The sequence below is a fragment of the Grampus griseus genome (assembly GCF_964374135.1).
Source record: "Grampus griseus genome assembly, chromosome: 2".
Lineage (NCBI taxonomy): Eukaryota > Metazoa > Chordata > Mammalia > Artiodactyla > Delphinidae > Grampus > Grampus griseus.
In genome coordinates, this window is record NC_139018.1 from 28,284,936 (window position 1) to 28,296,135 (window position 11,200).

Genomic DNA, 11,200 nt, shown 5'->3' on the forward strand with positions numbered 1-11,200 from the left:
GATTCTCTTCTCTTCTGTGCTATCTAGAGAACTTCTCCAGTGTCCCCTAGAATAGCTTTTGTAGTGGTCTAGGTAGCACCAACTTGACTTTGCTGCAGGGAAGCCCCTAAGTTTTTTGTTTTGGTGCTTTTCCATGATGCCCGATATTCTCTGCGCACGGAGAGCTACAAACATGGTTTCACTTCTGCCTCTAACACTTACTTGTGTGCTGTGGGGTGAGTCTTTTAGCCTCTCTGTGCCTCAGTCCCTTTACCTGTAAAATGGAGATGGTGATGCCATTCCTGGCCTTCTTGGAGGAAAATAAGCATGAAAGTATTTAGAAGGTGAAAGATCATATAGAAGTCTGGAAATCTTTTTTCTGGTTACAAATGATGGCTCAGAATATATCGACCATCTCACTTGAAAGTTTTCGTTATTTTTTTCTGCTTTATACTTGTCCACAATTGCAACTCATCTGCCCACCCTTCTCACACTTCAGTCTTTTAAGATCCGCCCTAGATTTATATCTGTTGACTTGATATTTTATCCTATATCATTCATATGTAGCTAGCATTTATTTATTGAGAGTTACAACTACCTCTGGCAATCTCAGTTAACGTTTATCGAGTGCTCAGCACTGTACATGGATTATCTTATTCAATACCCACAAAAAAACTATGAGATGGGTGTTTCTGTTATCTTCTCTTTACAGATGAGGAAACTGAGTCATCGTACGGTTACAGTCAGGCAGCTAGTGAATTGCACAGTCAGGTTTTGTGGCAATAAGGCTGTGTCAGTTCAAGTACTCAAGAAAGCAGATAATGAGACAGGGTTAGGAAGGCAAGTGGTTTATTTGGGGGTGGGAGTGGGGGTAACCCTGTGAAAGGTAAAGGGGAGGGGGAGCAGGATGGGACAGGGAGAGCCTCAAACCACAAGGCAGCTCTGACAAAGTCTCAGCCAATCTAATGGGGAGCTCCGGAGCAAAGGCTGCCCGCTAAAGAAGGCTTGGGTTGGGCAGAAATGGCCAGGCCCTAGGACCCTCACCACGCCCAGTCACTCAAACACTGGGGTGAGTGATGATAACGAGTAATTCTGGATCATATACTGGAATGTTACCAAGAGAGTAGATCTCAAATATTCTCATCACAAAAAAGAAATGATAACTATGTGATGGGATGGAGGTGATAACTAATACTATGGCGGGAATCATTTTGCAGATTATAAATGTATCAAATCAACATGCTATACACCTTAAACTTACACAATGTTATCTGTCAATTATATCTCAGTAAAGCTGGGAAAAAATCAAACAGCACTGCTGTGGATCTGGAAGAGGCTGCAGCTGGAGGCTGTCTGCTAACTGCACTCTTGCACCTGAACATCTAGTTCTCTCCTGAACTGTGTCTGAGCAGGGCAACTCCATGGCTTCTACAAGTAAGGTGTAACAACAATGTCCACATCTCAGGCGGTTTATCTCTCGCTCTGGGTCCCAGGGTCCAGGCGCAGCTAGGCTTGGGTGTGACCTGTGGGTTGCTTCTGGGTCTGCCTCGTACCTCTCATTCTGGGACTGTGGCTACCAAAGGCATGCTCTTCTAGCAGAGGCAGCCAAAGCACACAAACCCATTTAAAGCCTCTGCTTGGGTCATACCTGCTCATATCCCATCGGCTGAAGCTAGTCACATAGCAAAGACCAAAGGCAATGAAGTGGGGCAATAAACTCCTCCCACCAGGGAAGGCACGACAAGGGTAGACAGGGAGGGAAGAATTGTGGACAAGCCCGTATACTACCTGGCCAGCCATCTGGCACCAGAGCTCACACCTTGACCATTTTATCATAAGTGGCTAGTATAGCACCTGATATGAGCTATTATGGTGTAGTGGCTAAAAGCACAGTTCTGGAGTCAGATGGCTGGGATCAGACCCTGGCATTTACTCGACCTCTGGGAGCCTCAGTTTCCTGTTTTGTAAAATGGGGATAATGAAAGAATCCACATTATGGAGGTGTGAGGAATAAGTGAGAGAATGCATGTAAAACCCTTGCCACAGTGCCTGGTACATGGTAGACACTCACAAATGTTACATTTCCTTTTAATCCTTACAACAACCTTGTATAATGATGCTAACTATTTGCTAACCCAGAACTGTGTGTTATTCTGGGAATCCAGCCCCTTCCCCATGTGCTAAGGTAGCTTGCAGCAACGGGCCACCCCAGCTCCTTCACCTGTGACCACCTTCCCTCAACACTTGCCCATCAAACCTCAGGCTTAGGACGCCTCTCTGGGAAAACCCCATCCCATCCAGCATCTCCTCACGTTTCCGGTCAGTCATCCTGGGGAGAAGGTCACCCACTCCCAAGTGGCCAGGGATGTCTTCCAGCCCAGCCCAATTTCCCAGAATTACCACTTGGCATAGTCCAAAGGTGGGGGTCAGGTAGGTGTTGAAGAAGGTAAGAGGAGAGACCCCCTCCTAGCACTCCCTAGAGGGAGGAGGGACTCTGGTGGGTGCAGAGGGGAGGAGGCCAACAGAACACAGAAAGTCAGCCAGGGAAAGCTTTAGCCCCGCAATCCGATTCCACTTAATATCCCATAATAAAATGCTGTCAGCATGAACTTCCCGTTCAAGTGGATTTGTTAAGAAGGCGGGGGGAGGTCAGAGGTGTACTCCTGCCCTCCTGTGTGTGTGTACGGGGTGTCTCAGGCATGAGAGCCCCCTTCTCCCCCTCTTCTGCCCGCCGTCCAGACAGGCTCTTGGGAGCGGGTTTGTCATACTGGTCTGTACCCGTCAACTTCGTGATGGTTCAGGGAGGGGCCCCTGAATCCTCTGGAGGGGAGTGTGTCTCCTTTTTTTATTTTTCTTGTTTTTCTGTTTTCTTTTTTTGTTATTTGAGTGTGTCTCCTTTGCTAAGCATCTTGCTATTAAGGCAGAGAGTGTGATTTTAATGTAGGGAATTCAGACCTGGACCCGAAGGTGAGGGTTTCCCGGGTTGGGGGAGGTATGTGTCAGAGCCCCCGAAATCCCACCATGAAGGAGGAGCCACAGATCAACCCTGAGGCAACCTCAGGGGACACAGCGCTGCTTAGTGAGAAGCCTGAAGACCTGGAGTGGCCTCAGGCCTCTCGAGTGACAATTTAGGGGTGACCCCACCTAGTTCTTTAAAATGGCTGCTGGCTGCCCCCCTGCCTTCCAGGCTGGCCCATTGCTGAGCTCTCCTGCCTTCCAGGGGCACAGGTCTGACCTCCCCAGGGTCCCTTAGTGGCCAAGCTGCCTGGGGCTGTCCTGATGTCATCTTGTTGAATCCAGGGGAGCTAGGGCGGCAGGCAGCAATGAGGTCAAGGCCGTGGAGAGAGGCTGTGTAAGGGTGGAGACTAGTGTTATCCGCATTTTCCCGTGAATTTAGCAGGGGCCTGGGGAGTTTAAGAAATTAAACCAAGACCTCACATAGTGAGGGGCGGCCCTGGGACAGGAGCCCAGTTCTGTCTGACCCCAGAGCCCACCCCAGGGATGTGGAAAGATGCCTAAAGGCTCAGTCAGCCTTCAGGAACCCAGCCTGGACTTGGGCTCGGGGCGGGAAGCTGGGGAGTCCGCAGGAAGCTGCGGGACACAAGTTGAGAGGATGAGGTCAGGCAGTGGCTCCTCTCCTGGGGGCCTGTGAGTGGGTGAGGAGCTGGGCAGGCGAGACCAGGGGAGGGGGGAGTGGGCCTGGGGGATGAGGAGTGTAGGCCTGGGCTTCCAGCCCTTTTGTGCGCCCTTTTAATTCGTGTAAATGAGGGTTTTTAATTTGTTATTCTGGGCTTTATTTCTATTACCATCTCATTTGACTCTAAACCCTATTTCGCCCCAGCCTGGACCGAATTCCATTTGATGCATTAGGACTAATTCTCCTCCCAAAGGGTTATATGTTTTCTCCTCCACAAAAGTCGCTTATTTTGGATAAAGAGACGATTAGATTTATCTTTAATATTTTAATGGCAGCTGGGATTAGCGGGCAAACCGCCCCGACTGGGGTTGTTGGCCGCGGATTAGGTTCTGATAAACTCTCAGATGGGGAGCCACCCCCATCCCACTCCACTTTCTGTTTTCCAGAAAGTGCTTTTTATTATTTTTTGTTGAAAAAAAAATTCCCTTGTCTTTTGGAGCATCATAAATTCCATTTGCTGTTTTCTATTAAATCAAGTTGATTAAATTCGTTGTGACTCTTTGCACATAGATCTTTTTAATTTTAACGTCTCCAGCATAAAATCTTTAATGGTGCAATTCGAAATGGCTGCAACATACAGTACAGGCCTTGATAAAACAGATGGAAATGAGGTTCTGCCAGGGAGGGGCGCCGTCAGCAGGCGCAGACCTCCAGGAGAAGGCGGGTGGAGGGGGGGGGCAGTGACTCAGTCAGGCCAGAGAGGCCGGGTCCTGATCCCTGTTCTGCCGCTTCCTAGCTTCAGGGCCTTGGCCTGTGCTTGCTGTGTGGGTAGTAACCTTGGCCGATGCTTAATGGCGTGCTTGCCACGTGTCTGGCGCTGTGCACGTTGTCAGTAATCCTTACGAGGAGACTCACAGAGGTCCTTTGCTCAAGGTCACACAGCAGGTTGGTGGCAGAGGTTGAGTCCAGGTCGTCTTTGGCCAGCAGAGCCTCATCTCACCTCTTGCAGCCTCTGTTTCCTCATCGGTGAAATGGGGGTGATCAGTTGGGCCCTGGCTCTCAGATGCTTGGAAGGATGAGATGTGGTCCACTTTGGGAATTTTACAGGGCTGGGCTCTCCTGAGGATGGGGCCAGGGGCGGCAAGGCTGGCCTCTCAGGGGCCCAGAGACCCCGCATCACAGTGAAGAGCTGAGTTCTGAGACTCTGGGAAACTTCCCTAAGTCCGGGGCTGGGGAGAGACACACAGAGGCCGGGCTCGCCCTCCCACCAAGAAGCAGCCCTCCAGCCTGCCACCTCAGGCTTTTCTCTCCGGCCCTCCGGCTCTAATCCTGACCTCATCAAGTCCTCGGAAGGGTTGATCCACAGGAGCAAATCCCTCATTCGGAGGGACAAAATCAGCTTAATTTGCAGCAATTTGAAGCAGGTCTTTGCCAGGATTTGAATATCAAATTATCCCACAGCCCAGGCTGGCCTGCGAGGCCTCCTGCTGCAGTATGGACGGATATGCTCTGGGCTCCACCAGGGAGGTTGTCCTGGGCTGGGTATGAGTGGAGTAGGGGCTCGATGGGATGTCAGAGGCAAGGTGAGGTCACAGTCAGCCCCGTTCTCCGAGGGCACTGCAGCTCCCGGGCCTGGAGGATGGGATGGCAGAGGAAACCGCCTGTTCATGAGACTTACCTAAGGTCTTGTCAAATATACAGATTCCCAGGCCCCTCCCCACGCATAAGGAATCAAGATGTTCATAACTGGGAATGTTTGAAAATTTCTGGAGCAGCTCAGTTTGCCAGTCAGCAAACACTTACTGTGCACGCATACACCTTATGCCTCCTTATGTTCTGAGGAAATCAACCTTTTCTGGAATCTACCCCAACCGTTCCCAGCCTCTGGCACTGCAGACCGTGCTCCCTTTGTCGTCTGCTCCTTGATGGCCCTAAGTCAGCTGCTGCAGAGGACTCTAGCTTTCCCTCCCTGGTCAGCATGCCCGTTTCCTCCAGGGGCTTGGCCCCTTCATACAAGCTCAGGCCTGGCAGACATCCTCTGAAGCTGACCACGTGGGACACATGGCCCAGACCTGAACCATGAGATCAGACCCCTTTCATGGGTGTGTTGCTCTCCGCAAAGCTGTGAGCCTCTTTGGGAAGGGCTGGGACTCTGGGTCTGACACTGAGCAGATCCTCCATCAATGGTGGGAGAAATGTGCTGGTCCTGCCCAACGTGTGCCCCCTTGGAACTTTCAGTGTGAAAGCAGCAGCCAGGACTGCTGAGATAGCCCCGTGCAGGCCTGTCTGTCCATCCAACCCCATCAACAGAGATGAGAAGTCCAGTCCTGTTTTCAGAGATCCCACCACTGGCAAGAAAACCGAATAGTGTGACATGCACTGCAACACCCACAAGTGCTTACCAATTGCTCACTATGTACCCTGCACAGTTGTAAGTGCTTTTCTCTATTCACCCATGTTGTCCCCATAAAAACCCTACGAGGGGGACTTCCCTGGCAGTCCAGTGGTTAAGACTCTGAGCTTCCAATGCAAGGGGTGCGGGTTCGATCTCTGGTCGGGAAACTAAGATCTCACGTGCCGCGTGGCGTGACCAATTAAAAAACAAAACCCTACGAGGTAGGAAATATTAAATACATCCATTGTATAGACGAGGAAACTGAGGCACAGTACAAGAGACCTTGGGAAGAACCCAAGGTCATGCGGTCAGAAGTAGTGGACCTGGGGTTCATATACAGGCAGTCTGACTCCGAGCTCTCTGTCTATCCATCCATTTTTATCTATAACTATTGGTCCATGTATATTACTTCTCCATAAGTGGCTTGCCTTATTTATTTATTTATTTATTTATTGGCCACGTTGCGTTGCTTGCGGGATCTTAGTTCCCTGACCAGGGATTGAACCCGGGCCACAGTAGTGAAAGCCTGGAATCCTAACCACTAGGCCACTAGGGAAATCCTGTGACTTACCTTATTTTTTTTTTCCATCTTCAATATTTTTTATTGTAAAAACCATCAGAGTTTCAAATGAATTTAAAAACTTCTAAAATATTATTCAATGAAAAAGTCTCATATTGTTGTGTATAGGGTATATCAACATTTACCATCCATCTGTCATATTTAATGAAAAACACCATTACTGTACACTTGAAAAAAATCTTCAAACCCATTCTCTAGAGAGTGTCCATCATAATTTAAAGGCTATTTTCTCCACTCAAAAAAAAAAAGGAAGCTATGTAAGGTTATAATCGTTAAGAACCAAAGCAATATCTAGTTACATGCTTTACATAGTCCCATGAAAAAATAATTAAATTGTTCCTAATCCCTGATGCAAGGCACTTCAAAGCACCTGCACAAAACATCCATGTAAACAGCAGTACAGGATGTGATTTAAATAACATGAATGACTTTTACACAGCTTTACCTAGACTAAAGGAAAAATTAAATCCATCATAGCTACAGCTAAAAAAGCATGTGAAGATTCACAACAATAATTTGTATCTCTTATTACAAAAAAAACAGGCTATATAACCTTTTAGAAAAATACCAAAACCTCATAAATATTTTCATATCAAGAAACAGCATGCTCCCTGGGTAGGTATAAAATCAGAATATTCAGAGGTGATCAGAAGTAAATGCAACTGGCATTTCTAAATACCCAGCTTTGATATCCACCAGGCCTAGTAGTCTGGACTATTTGTAGCACCATGGAAAATAAATTAGAAAATCACAAAGATACATTACTTCAAAGCAACCTGGCCACGAGGTTCACTTAGTCCACAGTAACAAATAGCAACGATGAAGAGAAAGAATTTTTTAAAATTACTGGCTTAGGGCTTCCCTGGTGGCGTGGTGGTTGGGAGTCCACCTGCCGATGCAGGGGACTCGGGTTCGTGCCCCGGTTCGGGAAGATCCCACATGCCGCGAAGCGGCTGGGCGCGTGAGCCATGGCCGCTGAGCCTGCGCGTCCGGAGCCTGTGCTCTGCGGAGGGAGAGGCCACAGCGGTGAGAGGCCTGTGTACCGCAAAAAAAAAAAAAAAAAAAAAAAAAAAAAATTACTGGCTTATTCGATTTACCTAGCAAGAAAAATCCTGTATTATTTATTTTAGTACATCTCATGTATATAAAGCACCAGTTTAAACAAGATTATCAAACACCTCCAGCATCTTGTTAGTCAACCTGAAAGTTCATTTCTCATCATTTCCATGTTACATGCTTAAAGCCAAGGAGGATAAAATTTGAATGGTGATAGATACTGAGAAATTCAGTTCCTTCCCTATCAAATGTATGTCTCTCAAGTAAAACACAGATGAAGTAGCAAAATTTAAAAGGTCTTCTGCACTCTCTGGAACTTACCATCCCAGCAGAATAGTTTCTGCCTACTAGAGGACCAGCACATGGGGGTGAGAGGGCCAAAGCCAGGGCTCATGGCCCTGAAAGGTAAGGCTGGGTTAGCCTTGCTGCTGCAAGGCCATACTCTCCAACTCTACTACCAAGCAACTCTCACAGATGCTCACCACTGGTAAAGCAAGGAGGTCTGAGTGTGAATACAACTAAGGAAGCCCATCAAACACCACTAAAAACTACCAAATGAGACTCCACTGAGGGTTAACCTCACAGATGAAAATCAGCACATTTGCCTCTTTACCAGTGGGAATCTTATCATTAGCATGCCCTTCTTACGTATGAAAGGGATAACGGTGCATCTAAGTTTACGCACAGTTAATAATCAAGTGTAAATATGCAGACTCTTGCATTTTTAAATTACAGGTTAAAAGTGACTCCCAAAAGAAAATCAATTTCTTCATAAATGAAAGATAGTTGATAAATAGCTGGAATGATGATTAATTCCAATATAAAAACTCATACATAAAGAACTCTACTTTCTCCTTCCAAACTGCTTAGGTCTGTACAGTTGATTCTACGGTACCATGATTACATCACCAGAGGAAAATATGAATAAAACCGAGGGCCACTTCTTGACAACTGCATTAAAACTGCAGCATTTAAGCAGGGCTGAGAAACACTATTCTTTTTTTTTTTTTTTTTTTGCTGTACGCGGGCTTCTCACTGTTGTGGCCTCTCCCATTGCAGAGCACAGGCTCCGGACGCGCAGGCTCAGCAGCCATGGCTCACGGGCCCAGCCGCTCCGCAGCATGTGGGATCTTCCCGGACCGGGGCACGAACCCGTGTCCCCTGCATTGGCAGGCGGACTCTCAACCACGGTGCCACCAGGGAAGCCCAGAAACACCATTCTTAAGCATGGTTTCCTTCTTCCTGTTCTTGCATCGCACAGTGATTATTAAAGGAAGGAATCTTGTCTGTAAATGACTGGGTCATCCACTGCCCATCTGGAATGTCACTGAAAGTTGATTCTCCACTGTCAGCTGTCAGCCCATTTGAAGAGAAGCTGCAAGGTTCACTACTGCATGGATTTTCACTATAAGCACCACCGCACGCTGCTTCATAACCCAGATCATATTTTTCTTCCTTCACAGCCATCTTCTTTGCATCCTCTTGGGCTAACCGTAGGTCAAATGTACATTGCACCTCTTGAATGTCTGTGTTTCACTCACTGACTTTCAACTGATCTCTTAAGTCCTTCAGCTTAATGTAGTAATGAACTTTGTCCTGGGCTCGAGGAAACTGAGCACATCTTGCACTGGATGATGGCATAACATAGCAGAGAGTTTCTGTGTCTGGGATCTTATGCAGTTGAAGTCCAAATTCTAAGTTCTTAACTTTTACTCCAAAAACTTCCTTACTAAAAATTTCATAAATACAGTTTCCATTAAACACTGCTATTCGTGGCTGATATTTCTGTAATTTCTGCACTAGAATACGTCCTCCTTCACAAAATTCTTTACCGGAAAGATCCTTGCTGCCTGGTGTTATCCTTGCCACCATATTGGTAAATCCAATACCCTATTTCCCTGGTAAAGTGGGATCATCCGTGTGATTCAGTTGGACCTCACTCAGCCCTGACATAAACAGACACTTCCAAAATTGGTTTCCAGGTCCAGGGTAATGATGCCCTTTGTAAGCAGCCATTAGTCCTGGGTTTATGCCAACAATCACAATGTCCAGATTGAAGGTCAAAATGTCCGGTAGAGTCTCGGTCAAAAGTTCAGCTTCTGAAACACTATTGAACTGGTCTACTTTTCACCTTAAATGTGTCTGTAATTTTTTCTTGCTTTTCTTTTGATTTTGTGGACTTGCCAGATTTTTTTGGCCTCAGCAGGTTTTTTGGGTTCCACTGGAGTTTTTGGTTCTGTTGTTTTGGGTTTTCCTTTCCTTCCTTTTGGAGTCTCTTGTGTGGGTTCCTGAGCAGGAGCTGGGGCTGGAACTTCTGCTGGCATTTCTTGTTCATTCATAACTGCCATACTAGGAACTTCAGTCATCTTTTGTTGGAATGGAAACGTATAAAAAGCTTGCGCTTGCTGGAGGGAATAGCTGCCTGCGTCCTCCGCTTCCATTCCCTGCTGCCGATAGCGCGCGCAGGTACTCCTGCCGGGCAAGCGAGCCACTGGCCTCTCTAGTACCGCTGCCCACGCACGTACTGCGGTAGGGTAATAACCAGACACTTAGACTCGATTGCTGGCAGAACTGGGACAGCGGCTGGCGCTCAAGCTCCTCCCCCAAGTTTCTAGTCACCGCCCCCCTCCTCCCTGAGCTTCTGTCTGGCCTGAGCCCGAATTACCTTATTTTTAAAGGCATAATCACAGTGTACCTTGGGAGCACAGAACCCACACTCGGGCAATCACAGAAGGCTTTCTGGAGGAGGTATCTTTATTTATTCAATGATGTTGTTGAGCAAAAATTGTGTACCTGGCACTGGTGGCGTAGAGATAAAAAGCTGGCCCCTGGCCTTGAGGAACTCACAAACGGGGACACAAATGCCCCATAAGCAGATGGACACCACAAGCAGGTGGACAAATATGGGAGCACTGGGGAGACCACAAAGCTGGGGAGATCAAGGGCAGGCTTCCTGGAGGAGGTGCACGTGAGCTGAGGCTGAAAGGGTGACTGGGAATCTCGGAGACATGTCCTTGCCACTACATCCAGTCATTCACCTGAGGGCAAGGGGGCCCAGAGATCCTGCTGGGCACTCACACACTCTTTGTTTCTGTCAGTCTCTCCTCCATGGAGCCTTCCTGGTGCAACCAACCCCAGTCCCTTCTCTATCACTTACCCCAGACAGCCGGGTCCCCTCCTGGGGAGGTCCGCATCCCCAGCTGCTGTGTGTTCCTAGGAGGCACCAGACTCTTGAACTCCCAGTTCTTACGCCAGCAGGGGCTGGGCAGGCTCTGTTGTGGAGGCAGTGGCTGCCTTGGGAAAGCCCAGTGGTTTGATTTGAGGGCATCTAGACTTTAGAGCAAGAAGGGGCCCCCGAAACTACCCAAGCCCACTTAGAAGGACGGAGCAAGGCCCAGGGAAGTAACAGGAGTTGCCTGGGACTCAACTTCCCAGCTCCCAGTACCCTGGTCTTCTCTCTGGGGTGGTCTGGCCCCACCTGGGCTCTCTCCTAACCCTCGTCCTCATGCCTGCCTTGCCTGATGATGGCCAGGGTAGCCTTTCCCGAATAACG

General features: G+C 48.1%; 1 pseudogene across 1 annotated transcript; it reads right to left on the reverse strand.

Moving 5' to 3' along the window:
- Positions 1-8,868: 8,868 nt before the first annotated feature.
- LOC309819406 (G/T mismatch-specific thymine DNA glycosylase-like) lies at positions 8,869-10,088 on the reverse strand (annotated as a pseudogene). Its single transcript has one exon. The product of its transcript is annotated as a G/T mismatch-specific thymine DNA glycosylase-like (transcript).
- Positions 10,089-11,200: the final 1,112 nt, after the last annotated feature.